We start from the raw sequence: 21507 nt of genomic DNA on the forward strand, positions 1-21507 counted from the left end.
TCCCTGTTATCTGGGAGTCCCCATATTACAGCCTGGCCCATTCAATAGTGAAGAAGGGTGAAGAATTCAGGTTTCACCAGCTGTGTTGTATGTGATTCAGTAGGGATCCCACACATGGTTTTTGGCTTTAAAACCTCTATTTCAAATAACACACCTTCACATACTGCAAAACCTTCTGTGATTTCCTGCTTTTTTGAGATAATCATGCTGGCTAGGATTTAAGTGCCAAATGTTATAAAATTAGTCTGCCCTTAATTTATCAAATGAAAGAATTTTAATATAGGGTTTATTCATTCTGAAAGTGAAATAATAATTGCAATATGCTAGTAATTAAAGTATTCATAATATGCTTTTAAAAAAGGGTTGAAGTGAGAGTTGACTGGTAAAAAATAATTGAAAATGATATTTCATCCATTGTAAATTGAGATACCCAGTCTCTATCCCACACCTCCCCAAGAGATTTACATGTGCTTCTGGATAATTAAGAGCAGTCCTGGAATGTCAAGGATTGCACTGCATTTTATAATGTGTGTTTTTTATTGAGCTGTCTGGAGTTAGAGGTTCATTGAAGGTTCATTTTGTCATATATCTAAACAGCTGGAGGCTTCAAGAACTTCTCTATAAATTTTCTGACCATATATTCCGCATAATTGGATGCAGTTGACATTAACTTTGGAGAATGTGAAAGTCATTTGTTGGCCTGTGGACAATTTCTTCTTTGACAGAAACTTGGAATGAATAAAGCTGTACAAAACAGTCATGTCCATTATAACACCAGAGAATCTTGATAAACTCTATATGCAGTTAATGCAGCATAAAAATTAATGCAAAAGGTATTATTGGATTTATCCTTCAGCCACTTTTAAATGAGAGCAGGTTTTTCTTCCATGGAGACTGGTCCAAAGTGGGTCAATGTGAGATGGAAAGGTGCCTGAACTCAGCACTTGTGGTCTATGGCAGCCAAATTATAATTATAGTGCTATAAATGGAGAAAGGTGAAAGCTAACTGGCTGTAATGGGATCAATTAGGAACAACTAATCTACTCCCAGTTTGCTTACCTGATTCTTTTGTCATTGATATTTTTAAAGGATAGAGTTAATAGGTGGATCTCTCTCAAAGAGTAAATTAGCAAAGAAGAACCTGAACAACCACCAGTCCCATACTCATCCACCCAGAGTCTAGTAGAGAAAAGCTCCCAGCCTTCTTTGTAGGATCCTAAAACAGCAAATATACAGACTAGCAATTACTAGAGAAATGCTTGCTCTAACATGGGTGATCTGACGACAACTACTTCCCATTGGATCATGCTGAAGAGATGATTGGTGGCAAGATATGCAATAGGACTGTCCTCTCACTTGTCAGATTGTTAGCCATTGTCCCTCAACTCACTTGGTTGGTAATGGAGAGGGATGACTACATAATCACATTTTATAATCCCAAATCCAATCATGTCCACCCTTTTTCTAGGAAAAAGAGGCAGGCAATCATATTGCATGTAGCAGTGATGAGGACAATAAGCTACTTTAGAAAGTAAGTTGATTAAGTCTATTGATCTGTAATGCAGCCTTTCCCTGTTCCTATTGTTTTCTTCCTTATCAAACTTTTTTGTCTTTTCTAGTGAGTCATTATTCTAATGATATGGCTAGGATTTTATAGCATCAGGGACCATCCTCCCTTAATTTCACTATTTACATATTTACATATACATATTTATTTCCTTGAAAGAAGCTTTTCCTACTAGAAAGCACTACAAAGTGTTTAGTAGTTGTGGCTTTGTTTATTTGAGAGAACCTTTTCTTCATCATGAATTAAACATGCTCCTCATGACTCACCTTTTGCAAGTGAATGTGACACTGAGCAGTTCTACACATGTCCAAACAATCAAACTACCAGAGTCCCTGGTTTCCCAGGAACAGGTGATTTATCTTCCAGTTGTGTATCTAGGAACCGACTATTACTTCATAAATTATGGACAGAGTTGCTTAATTTGTGATGGATGTTTCTGTCCTTGAAAACTGCTTGTCTCAGACCACCAAACAAGTAATTTCATTTCTTGTGGGAATTACCAGCTAATAAACTCAAGGAGCAGTAGTATGCATTTGAATTTTGGATGATAAGTCAAGTCAGCAGATTTTAAGGCCAGCACACTAAATTGATGATGGAAGGGGGAAAGGACCCATCCACTGAAGAGAAAAAAATTAATCTAGTTAATTATCAGAGGTAAGAGATTCCGCTTCTGAAATGAAGAGGAGCACACATTTGTGTGCCCTATTGGAATTTAACTTCAAAATCTGATTGGATGTTAGTATTTATTACTTGTTCTTTTAGCAATATTTTTCATTCCTTTCTGGGAAAATTAAATTATTTATAGAATGAGAGTTTCTGAGTATCAAACCTCTTTGAAAGTCATACCCACTAGCTGGAATCCCTTCCTTCAGAGGGGCTGGCTCTTCAAGTTGCATGCACTTCAAGTTGCATGTGCTATGGAAATGTATGTCCACATGGATGCTTTTAATTAATGTTTCATTGTTGTTTTAATTGTAATTGTTTTAAAATTATGTTTTCTAGCATCTAATGATTGCTGATTGTGAGGCCGCCCTGATTCCCCCTTTGGGGGTGAGAAGGACATGTTATAAATGTCTGAAATAAATAAATTATAAATGTATCTTTATTTTGTTTTTGTTTTGTGTCTTCAAGTCATTTCTGATTTATGGTGACCTTAAGGCGAGCCTATCATTTTTTTCCCCTGGGGCTGAAAATATGTGGTTTGTCCAAGTTCAACTAGTGAGTTTCCATGGTTAAGAGATGAACAGAATCCTGGCCTCTAAAACAGGCATGGACAAACTTCCTAATTTGGGGGCCGCAGGGTAGGCCAGAGTGAGGTGGGCAGGCTGGGAGGGAGAGGGTTCTCTCCAAGTCACCTCCCTGCCCCTTCCTCCCCTTCCTCTTCCCTTTCAGAGGCAGAAAGTAAAGGAAAGACGGAAAACGTTTGGATCCCAACAGGATTAGCCCTGGTTAGGATGAGATGGCGGATGGGAGAAAAAAAGTGTATCCATTAGACTCCATATTGCCTACTCCTGATATAGAATCCTAGAGCTGGAAGAGACCCCCCAAGGGTCATTCAGTCCAATCACTCCTAATAGACAGCCTCTGCTGAAAAGCCTCCTCCACACTCTAAGGCAGCCTATGCCACTTTCCAACAGCTCTTACTCTCATGAAGTTCTTCCTAATCTTTTCAGTCAAATCTCTTTTCCTGCCATGTGAATACAATAGTTATGCTAGTGGTTTGTCTTCAAATAATTTGAGTGCTGCAGGTATGAAGTTGCCCCCTTTTGACTTGAGTATTTTAAAATGGCAATTGAGCTCCTCTGTGCAGTGATGGCTACATGCAGGGCTGTAGCCGAGGGGGGAGGGATTCAACCCCCCCTCCCAAAAATTTTCAGGTTTTTTAAAGCTGTTTTACTCATCAATTTTACCTGGTTAACCAAATCCCCATGAGTGTCCACTGAGGTTTATGTCCACTGAAGTTTATTGATGGAGCCAGATTTCTAAATTATTTTGCGCTATGGAACTACTCTTCATGATTCGCTAAAAAAGTTTCAACCTTTTCTCCCCCCCCCCCCCCCCGGTGAAATTTTTTCTGGCAATGGCCCTGGCTACATGGTCTCTATGGGCTCTTCTGCAATATAGATAGATAGATAGATAGATAGATAGATAGATAGATAGATAGATAGATAGATAGAGCGGATATTAATTACTCAACTGTTCGAAGAATCTCTATGATTAGTATTGGTAGAAAATATTTTGTTCCAATATTTATCTTTTTAAACATTTTCCAATCTATCATTCCAAATTCCATACTTTTTAGAGTTCTGCAACAAAAATATGTATACCATGTATATGCTACTTTCAGAAAAGCAATGGTCAGTGCTCCCTTGCTGGATTGGAACAGTTGTGTTAAGAGGTTAATGTTGATCCATGGTGTTCATTTGGTCTACCCTCGAAAGGAAGGAAGGAAGGAAGGAAGGAAGGAAGGAAGGAAGGAAGGAAGGAAGGAAGAAAAAAGAAAGAAAGAAAGAAAGAAAGAAAGAAAGAAAGAAAGAAAGAAAGAAAGAAAGGAAGGAAGGAAGGTAATGTTCCATTATCTGGGTGGAGGCCACAAAAATGCACTATACAGAGAAGGACAGTCCATTTTATTGGGAGGTAGTTGAAGGAGTTAAACAATTTCCCCCTGTTTTCCTGTTATTACCGCCACCCCACCCAGGGTGCCATCATTGAAACAACCATCATTTATGATATGGGAGGGGGGGGGGAAATAACCAGAGAAAATTGGAAAAATTGTTTTCATTCTTCAACTCCCCCCCCCCCCCCCCCGCACACACACACACATTAAATGGACTATCCGTCTCTGTCTAGGCCCCCCTTTTGAAGTCCGCCCGGATAATGGAACAGTAAAGCAAGCAAGCAAGAAAGCAGAGCTCTTGAAGGGATTATTATATGATAAATCTATATATTTAGAGACTTTCTTTGCTCAAAGCAGGCTCTACAGCCATGTTGTGAATCATCTGAAGCCAAGCATTCCAGAGTTTTAAAAAATATATTTGTTACGCAAAATCACAATAAAGGCTTCATTTCAGAGTAAAACCCTTCACATTACAGTTTGCAAACTGTTTCTAGAAAAGGAAGGAAAGCCTTTAAAGCAAGAAACTGAAATGAGATAGGCAATACTTCTGTCACAATAAAATCATGGACCCAGAGGAAGTCATTTTAAAGGGCTTTTTATATTTAAAGGAAACATTCATGGTGTTACATTTTTCCATATTTTTGATGAATAATTTAACTGTGATATGATTATTATGTATGACATTATTATGGGTTAAAATACCACTGAGCATGGGGATTACAATGCAAATAATTCCGAATGTACTGGATAAGAATAGAAGCCTACTCCTCTCTCCTATCCAAATAATGCTATAGCTGCTATAAAATATTATAGAATTATAGTTCTAAGATTTGTCATGTTAAGAACAATTAATAAATCAACAGTAGTGACCATGCCTTGTGATATGCCATTTCTAGTTTTCATCTGATTGATTTTCATAGTTATTTATGGTCTAACAGTGCTGTTTTTTAGACTAGGGATGTTTAAGAATACAAATTGACCACAGTGTACATATTCATGACTGATGGAGGCATATTAGAAAACCAACCAGATGTAGTTGACAAGTCCACGGCAACAGACAACATGTTGAATGTATAGATAGAAAAGGATAATTCAAATAATCTTGGCAATCTTGTTGCCCATGCTCTAATTAAATCACATGGCTTACTTATTTCTTGACTACCACAAAGCTCTCTCAACGGAGCTCAGAACTCAAATGCTTCTGATATGGTAAGAGTAACATGATATTGATACTGTACACTATATTGCACAGCTTAGTTGACACATATTGCACCAATGGAAGATCCCAGATACTCATCAAGGATTGCTCCATTGAGAGAGTTTTGTGGTAGTCAAGAAATAAGTAAACTATGTGATGTAATTAGAGCATGGATAACAAGACTGCCAAGATTATTTGAATTATTCTTTTCTGAGATTTCAGGGTCAAAATAGTTGTCAGTTACATTCCAGATACAGTTGACCTGAGTAACCATGAAACCCATCAATATGTCACAGTTGTTGAAGTCTTTTGTATGCCTCATTTATATTTTATTATTTACTTCCCATACTTGTATCCTGGCCTTCTCACTCAGGGTGGCCTCACAACCAGCAACAATTTTAATCTAGGATCATTCTCAAACTGCGAACCTGCGCCTTCAGGTGGAATGTAACCCCATCCAGCACAGGCTGTAACCCTATGCCCTGTTCGGTCTTATGACTCACCAGGAGGAACTCTGTCTTGTCTGGATTCAATTTAACTTTGTTCACCCTCATCCAGTCCAACACAGCTATCAAGCATCAGATCAGGATCTGCACAGCCTCCTTAGTGACAGGTGGGAAGGAGTGATAGAGTTGAATGTCAGCTGCATATGGATGACACCATAATCTGAAACTCTGGATAATCTCTCCCAACAGCTTCATGTAAATATTAAACAACATGGGGAACAATACTGAGCCCTGTGGGACTCCCACAAGACAATGGTTGCGGGGCCAAGCAAGTATCCTCCAGAAACACCTTCAGGGACCAACCCTGCCACCCCAGGAAGGACCGGAGACACTGCAAAACAGTACTTTTGAGTCCCATACCTGCGAGGCATCCCAGGAGGATGCCAGGGGCAATGGTATCAAAGGCTGCTGAGAGGTCCAGGAGAACCAACAGGGACACACTCCCCCTGGCCAGTTCCTATCATAGATCATCTAATATGGCGACCAAGGCTGTTGTGGTTCCATGTCCCAGCCTGAAGCCAGACTGTGTCGGATCTAGAAAATCAGTGTCTACCAAGAATCCCTGGAGTTGTGAGGCCACCACATGTTCCATGACTTTGCCCAAGTAAGGGAGATTAGAAACTGGCTGATAGTTGACAAATTGAGTGGGGTCCAGTAATGGTTTTTTTAACAGCAATTTTATTCTGCCAAACTCCCTCTGGCTTCCTTTATCAGCCAGGATAGGCAGGGGATCTAGGATGCTCCCGCCCCTCCAAGGATCTTGTCCACATCCTTGAGCTGCACCAGTTGAAATTAATCCATCAAAACTGGACAAGCAGATGTTCATGTTACATCCTCAGAGACTGCCGTTAACATGGTGTCAAAATTGGAATGGATCAGAGCAACTTTGTCCACAAAGAACCGAGCAAATGCTTCACAGTGAGCTGTCGAGTGGTCAGGTATCCCGTCTTGGGAGATGGGATTTAACAACTCTCTGACCACTTGAAACAGCTCCACCAGACAGTTCTTTGCAGATGTAATATTGGCCACAAAGAAAGATTTCTTTGCAGCTTCTATTGCCATGGCATATGCCCATAGACAGGTTCAGTCTGACTCACCACGATTCAATAGCCTTTTCATCACTCACTTACCATATTCTAGACTGTTCTGAACCAATACTGCAACTTTCTTTCATCATAACTTTGGTACCATCTGATGCTTTCGCATACTTTATAGTTGGTTTTTAACCGATTCTCACCGTTTACTTTTCAGCCAATAGTTCTCATTTGAATCTGGATTGCTCTGAATAGCTTTTGGCCTCAGGGCTGCTTTAACTACTCCCAACATAATCTGGTTGCCAATTCATGTACACCAGATGTGAGTTGCAGAAAATACAAAGCACAAGCAATATTCTTGATATACTGCAAATAAAAAAGGTTGAAAAAAAAAGAAGAAAAAAAGAAGCTTTACAGCTGCCTCACAGATGATCAAGCCTGGTTTTAGCATTCATAGAAGTCATCCATTGGCAAAAAAATGTGTTAAGAGACTGCAAACATCACTATCTGAAGATGTATTGGCTTCATGTTTCATTGCTTGTGTGAACAAATAGCCTGGTTTTATATGTACCTCCATGTTTGTCAAAACAATGCTTTCCCTATATTTTTCATGTCCATCTAAGAGTTTGTCTCCACTGACTCAATAACCCACACTGACCATGAAGTCATTCCTCACTGTCTACATGACATCCAGGGACTTCTGATCCTTTGGGTAAACTAAGTCAAAACATCATAGCCCTGCACTAAGGAAAGTCAGGAAATATTTGAATTTGGGCACAGTGTGGACGAGTCAAGATACACCACAACCACTACAATTCACTTTCCCCTGCATGTACATCAGCACAAGTAAAAGAGGATGAATTGAGCCCATGTTGTCTTCAGAACTGCAAAAATCTGGGAGATCCTCTGGCCAATGCAGATGCCCCATGCTGATATTGCCTCCTTCTTCTCACTGGTCACATGACATCAGCAATAGGTACTCTCCCAGATCTTTGTGTCTATCCAACCAAGACAAAGGCAATAGAGATGGTAAGGTAACAGTCAGTTGGGCTGAAGCGGTTAGGTACAAAAACAGATTGGAGACAGAGGATGTGACTGCTGGATGAGTTCACAATAACTGGCCAATGTAGATGAGTCCCGAGTTCCCAAAGATCTTCTCCAGACTTTCACTAGAACCAACAAAACTGCTTCAGCAGTGCAATCTCGAGAACAGTTTGCAAGAAAAATTCAGTAGGAATTAGCTGTGGACTTAAGAGGAAGGAGGGATAAGAAGGTGGTTGTGGGGCAGTAGTAATAACATATTGCCTACCGAAGCACTGAAGAGGCCTTCAGATACATAAAGACACAAAAAATACAGAGAATTCTGTTGTATTGACCAATATAGTGACAGAAAGCAATATGATTAGTGCAAGGGAGGGGAGTGATTTGTTTTTACTCTTAGCTCCAAGAATTAGCTCTCTTATTCAGAAGAAATTAGATTAAACTGGACTAGCTTTCTTATACCAGAAGTGAGAGAAGCCTGCTTCTGTTCTGTCTTCTCTCACTGTCTTTCCCTTCTCTAAGACAGGACAGTTCACCATATCTTGGTGAACCGAGCTTTTTGGCATAGTTGTGCCACTTCCTCCCCCACCCCACCCCACACCTCCCCATTTTCATTGCACTTTTTAAATTATTATTTATTTATTACATCACTTCTACCCCACCCTTCTCACCCATCAGGGGACTTAGGGCGGCTTACAATATATGCATATCTTCAGATATACATTCCTTCATTTTTGTTGTTATATCTACAAGTCATTTCTGACTTAGGGTGATCCAAGTGAGTCTATTATGGACTTTCCTGGCAAGATTTCTCCAAACGAGGTTTGTCTTTGCCTTATTTGAAAAATGAGGTGATACATGGTACATAGCAATGGTAAATTTGTCCTCCGGGTGTGGCTATTTTTTATCTGATAGCCCTAAAAGTGACAGAAAGCGGGGGAGGGGGGGAGGGGGGCTCAGAAATTTCTCCATTGTCACCAATGGGGTGGATCTTCCCAGAGAAAAAATGGATCTTCGGCTGTCAGATTGAAAAACAAAATTTTGCCCTCCTGAATTCAGGCAGCTCCTGAAAAAAAGGATCAGGGCCAGTTTATTTATTTATTCCGTGTCAAAAGCATTGCATAATAAATAAGTTTAAAAGTGATAAAATAAAGGAATCGCAAACAGCTAAATAGTTTTGGACCAAAAGCGGGCAACAGCAATCGCATTGTCCGTAGCTTTAAACAACTCCTCCTCCGTGCATGAGGCAGGGCATTGTGGGCAAGCATACATATGAGGAGTTGTTTGTTCAGCTCCACAGTCACACAAGGTGGAAGATTCCTCCAGGTAGTGCCATCTTGCCAAGTTGTCTTTTGATCTGCCCACTCTGCTTCTCAGTCTATTTAGGGACTTCCAAGTTGCCCATTCTTGGTTTGCCCCTGGAGGCAGACTCTCGTGGGGGGCCATCCAGTTAGAATTGCCTGGTTTAGCTGCCCAGAGGGACACCCTTGCTGTTGCTGGGGAGACATCAAGAGGAGTGGTGGTTCTCATGAAGCCCTTCCTTGATTTGAGTCTGGTGGGAGGAGGGTGATAGTCATGCAGTGGATGGCTTTCGCAATGTTCAACCTTTTTTCTCTCACAGTTAGCAGCAACTTCCCATCGCACGTCGGGGGGGGGGGCAATGCAAGCTAGCTTATAGAGTTTATCAACAGGTGTAGGTTTAAGGCATCCTGTGATTATTCTACATGTTTCGTTCAGTGCTATGTCCATCTGCTTTGCATGGGCAGACTTGTGCCAAACAGGACAGGCGTACTCCGCAGTTGAGAAAGACAAGGCCAGGGCTGATGTTCTTATTACTTGTGGATCTGCACCCCATGCACTTCCAGTCAGTTTCCGCAGGATGTTGTTGCGTGCAGCTACTTTGTGCTTGGTGTTCATGCAGTGTTTCCTATATGTTAGTGTTCGGTCTAAGGTGACACCAAGGTATTTAGGATGGAAACAGTGTTGGAGCTCTTGGCCTTCCCAAGTAACCTTCAGTTTCCTTCACGGTTACGTAGGTGGAAAGCACACACGTGTGTCTTGGCAGGGTTAGGCTTCAGGTGGTTCTCTTTGTAGTAGCTGGAGAGATCTTTCAAGGCATTAGTAAGCTGGTTTTCAGTTGAAAACTGGACACCGAAAACAGCACGAGGTTTACCCGAATTGCAGCCCCTTTGGTCCTCCATGTTTTTGTGGCTTCAACTTCCAGAAGCCTCAAGCCTGCAAAGCCAGCCTAGCCGGCTTAGCCAACTCTCAGGAATTCTGGGAGCTGAAGTTCAAATCACCTGAAGGACCAAATTTTGGGAAGTTTTGTTCTTGACCACCTTAACTCAAAACAGAAGAACACCCTAAGACAAAACGTATGCATGTGACTCTTAACATTATAATTTAGTCTTATGTATATTTCTTTTAAAAATTGTCTGATAAAGCTACTAGTGGAACTTCAAATGCTTGCATAATGAATTTTGTGTTTTTTAGTTGGCTCAATAAAGGCATCACTGATGTGTGTGTTTTTTTATTTTATTGCATTTTGTATCTACCCATGAATATGTTTCCTTGCACATAGAGTTGGTGATATGGGAAGGAAAGGTGCTTTAAAACAGAAAAATTTAGTCAGAGTGTGCATGAGACTCTGAAGCAGTTGATTTACATGTGATAAGCCAACCACCATTCAGACTGTAAACATTTCCATTCAAACATCCACTGTCCACCCACATGTACTTTGAATGCTTCTTTGAGATCTCTCCGCTCCCTTTAAAAGCTATATGCCACTATTCTAAATAAGGGACTAACAATTTCTTTTGACAGCTTGGGCGAACATTATCTCCCTGTATTCAAAACATTCTAACACTACATCATTTTTTTTAAGCGTCTCAGCTTAAAACTTTAACTTCTCTGTTGTAAAAATCATTGAAATAGCACAAACCAAAAAATCTGAATCCTTCCATAAGAACTATTTAACATTCTGGGTTTGGTCTGGGGAAAATTCTTGGATAACAACTCTTAACCATGCTTAATGAAGTTTATGGGATTTGGAGTTCAAGAATATCTGGATTGTGCACAAGTTCCCCAGGTCTGTTTATGGGGGACAATATATCTACTCTGGGTTTTTACTCTGAACTTAAGGAGTCCTATAGGTATTCCTTACTTGTGAGGAAGGTTTCAGCACCATGGAAAATTCCTTCATTGTTTCCATTAAAACCTGGAGTAGATTCATCACACTATTTGTATGGAAGTCACTGGTTTCTGTTTTCCTCAGACAGTACAAAGGATTCACCAGTTGAGGGCTGTTTATGGGTGGATACAAGATGTGACAATTATAATGACAAAGAGCAGTACGGTTTCTTCTTACAGACTTGTCCTATTACCATATAATAACATTTTCTATATAGCTTCATTGCTCCCATCCTCATTTATTTAAGAAGAACGTGTTGTGTAAACTGCATGTGTGTGATGTAAACAGAGATGAATCAGAAAACGATTGTCTGAGAGAATATTTTTGCCAAGGGTAAAACCATAATGAAAGTTGTTTTGAGTCAAACCTTGTAAATGGATATGGCTTAGCGGTATTGATTTGACAGTATGTAATGAACCATTCATAGAGAAGTTTTTAAAAGGAGATTTTGTTTTCCGTAATAAAACTCCCATACACAATTTGTAATTCCTGCTTCATCGCTCAGTGTGAGCAACATCAAGAAGCACATCTGAGCTACTGCCCCCCTCCCCCATATTCGTAACATGATCAGCAGAATAAGGTTGATCTGCTCAATGAAAAGAATTCTCAGCCTGTGGAGCTCATTTCAAGGGATACTGAAATCATGTTGCATGCAGAGGCGGTCCAACCATAAGGCAAAATAGGCATTTGCCTGTGGCGCCATCGTCCCGGGGGCACCATCGTCCTGGGAGGAGGGCACCACTCTCCACCTCCTTCTCTTTCGGGCCTTCCAGCGACCGCGCTGGGCCTTCCGGCCGGCGCAGACCCACCTTCGCACCACGCAAGCCCACCTTTGGGGCCTTCAGAGATTGTGAGGTCTGTAGGAACTTGAAAGCTAGGTATGTGGGGTTTGTATATCTGTAGAAGGTCCAGGGTGGGAGAAAGAACTTTTCTTTGAAGCAGGTGTGAATGTTGTAATTAATCACCTTGATTAGCATTTAATGGCCCTGTGGCTTCAAGGCCTGGCTTCTTCTTGCCTGGGAGAATCTTATTTTGGGAGGAGTTAGCTGTCCCTGATTGTTTACTGTCTGGATTTCTTCTGTTTTCAGAGTGTTGTTCTTTATTTATTGTCCTGATTTTAGAGTTTTTTTTTAATACTGAGGGCTATCTGGGTTATCTAAGTCCACACTGCCCTATATCCCTGTTCAATGTTTAGTGCTAAATTTGCAAATATAGTAATTCCTACATAACATTACCATGTATTGAACTGCTTTTTCTATTGATTTGTTGTAAAACATGATGTTTTGGTGCTTAATTTTTAAAATAATAATGTAATTTGATGTTTTATAGGCTTTTCCTTTATACTTCCTTATTATCCAACATTTTCGCTTATCCAACGCTTTTATTTTTCAGTGATTGGTTTGGGGGGGGGGTGCCAAAATTCTGTTCGCCTACACTTGAAAAATACCTAGGGCCGGCTCTGGTTGCATGCATAATTCATTAAATAAATAGGTAAAGATTAATATTGCCTTGCAATTGTTTTAATTTTTATCATCCTGTTTCAAGAGATATGCCATTCATTTATTTATTTTCCATCCTATTATCCTGTTAACAAGGAAAGTCAATGAAACATATATATCTATCTCTATATAAAAATGTAATGTACATAATTAGGACTGAGTTAACAACAAAACCACCGGGCCAAATCACGCCAAATTTGGCCACAATATTCATCACTTTTCAAGGAGTGACCATCAAAAGAGAGAGAGAGAGAGAGAGAGAGAGAGAGAAGACAGAAAACAGAGATACGGCCAGAAAAATCCCCCCAAAAAACACTTTGCGCCTTTGCAAGAAATCTATCCCACCACCTCCAGCACTCTTCCTTCTCCATGCCTGTAGGCATCTACAGCACAGCCCAGTTGATGGAGGCAGACTCAGCCAGGTTGGGCAAGTCCTCCAGCTCCCAGGCCCGGAACTACAGTGTGGAGGAGAAGGCAGAGGAGGGAGGAGGAGGACGACGGGGGGAGGCAGCGCTGCTGCTCCATGCTCAGAGCCGGACCCGGCTGCCGAGCGCATGAATGGGGGAACTTTTCCATGGTGAGGCCAGGCCACCGAGTGCTGTCCTGTGCCCTCACCAATCCGGCTCCACTCAGCGCCCTCCCACAAAATTCCCACTGGCTCCCACAAAACCTGGCTCCCACCATTAAAAAGTTTAACACCAGGTCAGTAAATAAAGAACAACACTCTAAAAACAGGGGAATTCCAGACAGGAAACAATCAGGACCAGCTAACACCTCCCAACAAAGGATTCCCCCAGACAGGAATCAGCCAGGGTTTGAAGCTACAAGCAGGAAACATGCATGGCCAACTAACACCTTCCAACAAAGGATTCCCCTTGACAGGAATCAGCCAGGGTTTGAACCTACAAGGCCATTACATGCTAATCCAAGTGACTAATTGCAGCATTCATTCTGGCCTCCAACAGACAACAGTTCTTTCTCCCACGCTGGGCATTACTCCACAGATATATAAACCACACTTGCCTGGTTCCTTACTACCTAGGGAAATCTAGTTGGGAGATCTCTCTCTCTCTCCCCCCCCCCCCCACTGAACACATTCCTCCTCTTCCTTCTCTCACAAGGTGATCTTCCACTGTACCAGTCCTTCCTGATCTTCCTCTCCTCCTGCCCCCTCTCACAGATCTTTTCCCCATCCCCGTACTCATTCCTCCTCCTCCTCTTCCATCTGGGGAACGGCCACTGCTGCCCAACTAACATACTTATTACATTTTTTTTTCAAAACCAGCAGACTATGCCACAGGAACACTTATTGCTTTGGCCAGGTGGTCACTCACAACAAAGGCAGATAAGCCTCAATATTTGATTTGAACTGGGTTATCTAAGTCCACACTGCCATATAATCCAGTTCAAACCAGATAATGTGGGATTTTATGGGCAACTGTGGCACAGGCTGGTGAGCAGCCAGCTGCAGCCAGCTACAATAAATCACTCTGATTATGAGTTCGAGGCCAGTTCGGAGCCTGCATTTGTCTCTGTCTTTGTTCTGTGTTAGGGCATTGAATGTTTGCCTATATGTATAATGTGATCCGACCTGAGTCCCCTTCGGGGTGAGAAGGGCGGAATATAAATACTGTAAATAAATAATAAATAAATAAACTTGAATACCATTGAATAGCCTTGCAGCTTCAAAGCCTGGCTACTTCATACCTAGGGGAATCCTTTCTAGGCCACCTTGAATACCATGAAGAAAACCCCACTTAGGACTACACTACAACATGTGGCCGGGCCTGCACACACACACACACACACACACACACATACACAATAGCCTCACTTATCCAACATAAACGGGCCAGAAGAACATTGGATAAGTGAAAATGTTGGATAATAAGGAGAGATTAAGGAAAAGTCTATTAAATGTCAAATTACGTTATGATTTTACAAATTAAGCACCAAAACATCATGTTTTACAACAAATCGACAGGAAAAGCCATTCAATGCACGGTAATGTTATGTAGTAATTATTGTATTTATGAATTTAGCACCCAAAAATTGCAATATATTGAAAACATTGACTACAAAAACATTTACTAAAAGGCAGACTGCGTTGGATAATAGAAAACGTTGGATAAGCGAAGGTTGGATAAGCGAGACCCTACTCTGTGTGTGTGTGTGTGTATAATCTCCCCATCAAATTTAAAACTTGTACCAAGACAGTATTTTTGCATGTTCATAGAGTTCAAATTAAATTATAAACCATCCATCATGTGTCAGTCTTCTGCTTGAAAGGAATCATCCATATGCATCAAAAATTTAAAATGTTTTAATTCCTGTCAGGGAAGCAAAAGGGCATCTAGAAGTGTGAAAATAACTGCATTCCATTCTTTATGGAGGGATTGTACCAATGGGTTAATGGAATCATAAAATATCAGATGAACAAAAAGACATCCGATGAATACAAAATTCTGTCAGACAATAATCTCTCTTCAGGTTCTTAATCTGCGTGGTCATATTTATTTATGCAGATATAGATAAATAATGTTAAAAAGATGCCATCTGTTAAAAAGTATGACTAGTATGATCTGATCCACATAAACAATTCTTTTCATCCAATATATTGTCAACAAGGTAGGTTTTGACATGTTTGGAAAGAGTGAAATAAAGACAAATGCAACAATTAATTTCTTCCTGTAATGATGACAGAAACACATAAAGGTAATTCATCTTTGTCCCTAGAGTGATTTGAATCCTAAAAAGAAAATGATTTCTATCATAATGGCATCTAAATAAGTATGAATAAATAAATCAAACAATCTAAACTGAGCAAAAAGAAGAAAATATATCTCCAACATGATGTTAATGAAATAATGTATCCTGAAATTTAGTAGGTTTATTACATCCCAACTATATGAAAATAAAACTTCTTGGGAAATTAAAATATTTCTTTTGTAGAATGATATCAGTACAAAAACACCAGAAGCATGCAGGTTACAGATAAAAGGTTCTCTGATTTAAAGGAAAATCATCTTGCTTCATGTGCTTCCTCATGTGGATATTACACCTATGGTTTCAGTGATAGCATTTCTTGGAATCTTTGTACTTCTGTTCTAAATATATGCTTTCTTTTACCTTTCACAAGGACACTGGTGCCTGCAGTAAATAGATTGATACCTCCCTACTGAAAATAGCTGTATACATTAGGAGCATTAGGACCTCATTCTCCCTGTCCCATGTCTATTGAAACAGTTTTTTTTTCCTCCGGATGACATTACCTCAGTGCAAATTTAAATGGCAGGAATGTCATCTTCAGTTGGCTGCAACCTTGAGAGAAATGAATTGATGTTTATTGTTATTGGCTGTCAACTCTACTTGGACTTATGGTGACCCTATGATGGAAAGACCTCCAAATACCCTGCCATTAACAACTTGGCTCAATCTTGCAAACTCAGGGCTTTGGTTTCTTTGACTGAAACAATCCAGTAATGCTGCAGTTTCTCTCTTTCCTACTGACTTCCACTTTATTGAGAATTATTGTTATTTCCATGTAATCTTGTCATTTCAAGATATAGATACTGTCATGCCCAAAGCATGACAGTATCTATATCTCAAATTCTAGAGTGAGTTCAGCCCTAAGAACTATTACATTTTCTTTTCAGTTGTCCATGGTCATAGGTGGATAAACATTTACATAAGTAAGAAATAGTCTTGATCACTCATTCATACCCTTATTTCATCATATTTTACATTAGTCTACATCAGTGGTTCCCAAACTTATTTGACCTGCCACCCCCTTTCCAGAAAAAATATGACTCAGCGCCCCCTGGAAAGGGGGCGTGGCTTAGAGGGGTGGACGTGCCTCCTGCTCAAGAGGGCGGGGCTGAGCCTCTCCCCAGTCCAAGATGCAGAGCTGGGAGGGGGAGGGGGAGGGGCGGGGGCGGGGCCACAAATGAGCGGTCAGGACTGGGATGGGCGGAGTTACAAGCTCTGAGGCAGAGCTGAGCTTCTATCCCTGTCCTGCGACACCTGCCAGGACACAGGGGGCAGGGCTAGAGGAGGGGGCGGGGCCTCTTCCTGAGTGCCTGACAGGGCTGAACCTCTCTACCCTGCCCCCTTGTTCTAACAAGCACCTCAGGGGAGGTATACAGAGGCTCAGCCCTGTCTTGTGCTCTTTGGAAGAGGCCCGCCCCCACCCCTAGCCCTGGCTTTTAGTCCTAAAAGGCCTCCCAGGAAAGGTATAGAGGCTCAGCCCTGTCTCTCAGGCCCTTGGGAAGAAGCCATGCCCACTTCTCTAACTCCACCCCCTGTGTGCCCTAACAGGTTCCTCAGGTGCTCAGCCCTGTCTCCGGCACTTGGGAAGAGAAGGCGGGGCCCCTTCTTTGGCCCCGCCCCCGTGTCCTAATAGGTGCCATCACTGCCACCCTGGATCGCTCCAGTGCCCACCGGGGGGCAGTAGCTCCCACTTTGGGAATCACTGATGATGGTGATGATGATGATGATGATGATGATGATGATGATGATTATTATTATTATTATTATTATTATGTGCCCCCAGTCGTGCAATGAGTTAAATCCTTGTCCTGGCAGACTGCTGACTTGAAGATTGGGTTGCTCACCTGAAGGTTGCCAGTTTGAATCCAACCCGGGGAGAGTGCGGATTAGCTCCCTCTGTCAGCTCCAGCTCCATGCGGGGACATGGGAGAAGTTTAACCACCCCACAAGGATGGATCCCACATCTTTGCAGATGGCCATTTCTCTTACACCAGAAGCAACTTACAGTTTCTCAAGTCGCTTCTGACATGAAAAAAGTCATTATTTATTATCATTATTTATACCACACCTTTCTCCCTATGGGGACTCAAGGTGGCTAACAATCCTACACTAGACAAGTTTAAAAAGTGAAATACAAAGTTAAAAAACAATTAAAGAGTAGCAGCGTGGGAAAAAAAGAATTACAATTCAATAAATACACTTAAAATGGCCTTTAAAACTCAGCCCTTAGCCCATATTTTCTTAATAGCTAGTTTTTAAAAAAGATGAGGGCTCATTTTCTTTATCACAATATGACAGTCAACATATATAAAGAACATAAAGGAATATTTTCATAAATCCCTATTCCTATTTTAATCTGAGCATGCACCACTGCATGTCCAGGCTATAAAGGATATTGGAACCAAATATACATCTTTAATCCATGCACCCCCAGAAGGAGGAGGGGGAAAATATGTGTATTTGGTTCCCACATCCTAATCTAGATTTGCTATTTGGCTCAGTATAACTCATTAATGTTCCAGAGCAACTTGTACAGACACAAGATAAAGGACAAATTTAAAATATGGAAGATGTATATAGTATACAAGGTATTCCAAAAATATCCTTCATATATTGTTTAATATTTCTACTCAATTTGATAGGAAAATGTTTTGTAATTATACATGGGAACAATTTAATGAAAATCTTTTTATTGGTGGGCTTCAAGCTGCTTGTGTTTATTTACATTTTAAGGTGGCTGTTGATGTGTGTGAATATCATGTGCTTCACTGCACAATGATGTCTTTCAATGCACAGTCATCTGTACAATGGGCCAAGATATAGCATTACATTCATTACATAGCATTACAGAAGAAAAGGTATAATAGAAAAATGGGAAAGAAAGCTCACCGCTTAATAAGGCAAATCTTATATCTCTCTTAGAAAATTCAAAGAAAACTAAAGCAGAGATTTCCAAATATTTCTTATTGGGGACATGCTTTTTAGACATGCACCACTTTGCTACACAGTAATTCAGTTTTACTAGCAAGCCAGAGGTTAAACCAACCCTTTATGACAGATACAGTATACATAAATTATAGTAAACACATACAAAAATCATAATAGTGAAATGTATGGAGACACAACAATCTCATGGAAACCTTTCATTTATATATTGCTGATCATGATCAAAAATATTTTCCCACTTCTATCACAAAAGGAGTTTGTGAATGTAATATAATTTTATGAAAGCTTCCCATATTTTTTCTGGAACTGTCTTCACTTTTCTTGACAGAGTTACACTTATTAATGCAAGATAAAGATTGTAATCCCAATTGCAGTTGAAACAAAAACAATTTTCAAAATGATGACAACAGTTGCCATCTATACTCTCACTTTAACACATCTCTCACATTTTTGTCTGGTGACAAAAATTTATATCTACTCACATTACTTTTTATGTCATAAACACAACAAAAAGCCAAAAGGTGAAAACAGACAGGGTAAATGTCAGCACCAATCATGGCAGCCTAAAAATGTACATAAAAGTGATAAAGACTGCATACTGACAGAGCAAACCCCTGTCAACAGTTTTTGTTCAGTGACGAATTCCGACCTAATGCTGGTCTATTGTAGGAAACAGGAATGTCAACACTAAGAATGGCAATCTAAAAATGTACATACAAGTGTATGTAAATGGCCAACATTTGGTATACATTCCACTTTCAACTCCTTTCTATTTTAGTGATTTACAGCTCTGAATGACCTTAGCAGTTGATGTTAAATGTTTCACTAAGTTTGAAATACTTGCTATTATATATACATAAAGTTAAAATTATCAATTTTTTAATAAATTATCCATTGTGGATTTGGACAGTGATGCCGTCAGCATGGTAGCCTATTGTCTAGTTTCTTACTGAAAAAACGTTATTCTCATAGATATTTCTTCAAACAGGTTGACAGAAGATTTTTTTTTCAAACTCTAAGCTGCCTAACAGACAAACAAAGAAGATGCTAAACAGTGTTGTCATTTGAAGACAAGGGCTGGGAGAATGGATTTGAACATTGACAGTCTAATGACCTTTCAAAAAGAATGGCTTTTTCTGTCCAGGAACCTTATAAGGTCATTGACTTTATTCCAGGTCTTAACAACTGTTGACATTTTACATAATCCAGAAACAACACAGAATTGTTTTGTTACCCAGGAAACATCTCCCATTGGTGCCCATTAGTATGACTCAGATTTATTCAGGGTGCAGTTTCATAATGCCAGGGAAGTATTAGCCTGTTAGTGATTTTAGTGTACTCCACCAACAGCTGTAAGTGCAGCATCAATAATTTAACCCCACAAGTTTAGTTACTGGATTGCATCAAAACAAACTTGGTCATACTACCTTACATTGGTCCTTCTGCAGTCATTTATCGATGATAGAATATCCGTGTCCTTCTTTTCCTTGTGAGGCATGGAGAGACTGTGCATTTGAATTAAGCCATGTTATTTCTCTAGTTTTGAACTAATAGGACCCTTAACTCTGATAAAATATACATGGGATAAATAAATGTTATAAGCCTGCCTTCAAATTTATATTCCCATAGTGACTGATTTCAGTGAGGTATCATGCATCTGGGAATAGAATATGGTCATATCTTATTTATCCAGACAGTATAATTCTAATGAATCAGGGAAATCTAGATAGAATTGCATTTTTGCTACTCCATATCTTTATAATATGACACATAAGAGAAGTAAATAAAGAAATAGTTGGAGGTTATATCCATGAGTTCTTTCAAACAGCAACCAAGCCATATTGTAATAAAATGACAAAAATGGTATGCTGACACTGAAAACTTTCACCAGTTTCTGTTAGTGTGAAAGTCTGACCTATTGCTGGCCTGATATAATGCAAGTTTATCATAAGGAACTTACATAAAGTAAGATCATTTAAACAGATTTTGTCAGTAAGGGTGAATCCCTTAAAACTGAAACCATTGATATTGTTGTAGTTTGGAGAACTATTACTGAATGCCACATGGTACATTGGATTATACTGCCATTGTTCCCAAGGAAATTATCTGCCAATTTGTTTGGCAATCTATACATACATATATAGGCTTTGCATTTGTACATCTGTTTATAATATCACAATGAAGCTAAGCAGTTCCATGCATGTTCTCCTGCACATACAATGCAATTGTCTTCAAAATTGTGTAGAAAATCAAGGCTCTATGCAACTGCATAATCAAGTCTCTCTGCTATGTAGAAGGAGGAGAACCACAGAAGATCATGTTTATCATGTTCAATATTTTGTTTGCACAGTGGTCCAAAACGTCTGCAAGGAATCCACAGACAAGACATGATTATAAAAGTGCACAGTTGTATAAATGTTCCATCCTTGTAGACGTTTGCACTGTGATGAAAAAAGTTCAGTGTGTGCAGTGTCAAATATGTTGGGATAAAAAGTGAGTAAAACGGGTGATCAAGAATTGTGATAGCTCCACTAAAATATTCAGAAATATTTCCTGTTTTTGTTTGTTTAAATGAACCTCACATTTCACACTCATGCAGGATTTGAAAAAAGCTTATTATGTAATCTTCAAAGATACAATTAAACAAAGTCCTTTAACCATTAGGAATTAAACAAGATTGCTTGTTAGAAAAAACACATGTAATGAAGAAAAAATACTGATAACTGTGGGAAACTGAAAGCAAGATATCAGACAGGTAAAATAAATATAGCTGGAATTTATATAATAAAGTTTTAGGAATAAGATTAATATGTCTATTTGCTTACTTCACCTTTCTCCTAGAAAATGCAACTCAAAGTGACTAACAATAAACATAAATTAAACTACAAGTTCAAATGGACAAATTAAATGCTAACATAATACTAAAGGTAGTTAAAATGAATCAATGAGGAGAGGAGGAGAGAGAGACAGCACTACTTTGGCTAAAAGTCTCCTTTAGAGCAATCCAGTTTAATTTCCAAAAGCTTCCTTGTATGAAGAGCTGTTTGCCTTGTGGAATGTTCCATAGCCTGAGAGAACTGAAAAGAAGCCTTTCTCGGTGTAAACGCTGAAATAATTCAGAAAGCTGTATGAGGAGTTGC

The sequence above is a fragment of the Anolis carolinensis genome, chromosome 2 (genome assembly GCF_035594765.1).
Source record: "Anolis carolinensis isolate JA03-04 chromosome 2, rAnoCar3.1.pri, whole genome shotgun sequence".
Lineage (NCBI taxonomy): Eukaryota > Metazoa > Chordata > Lepidosauria > Squamata > Dactyloidae > Anolis > Anolis carolinensis.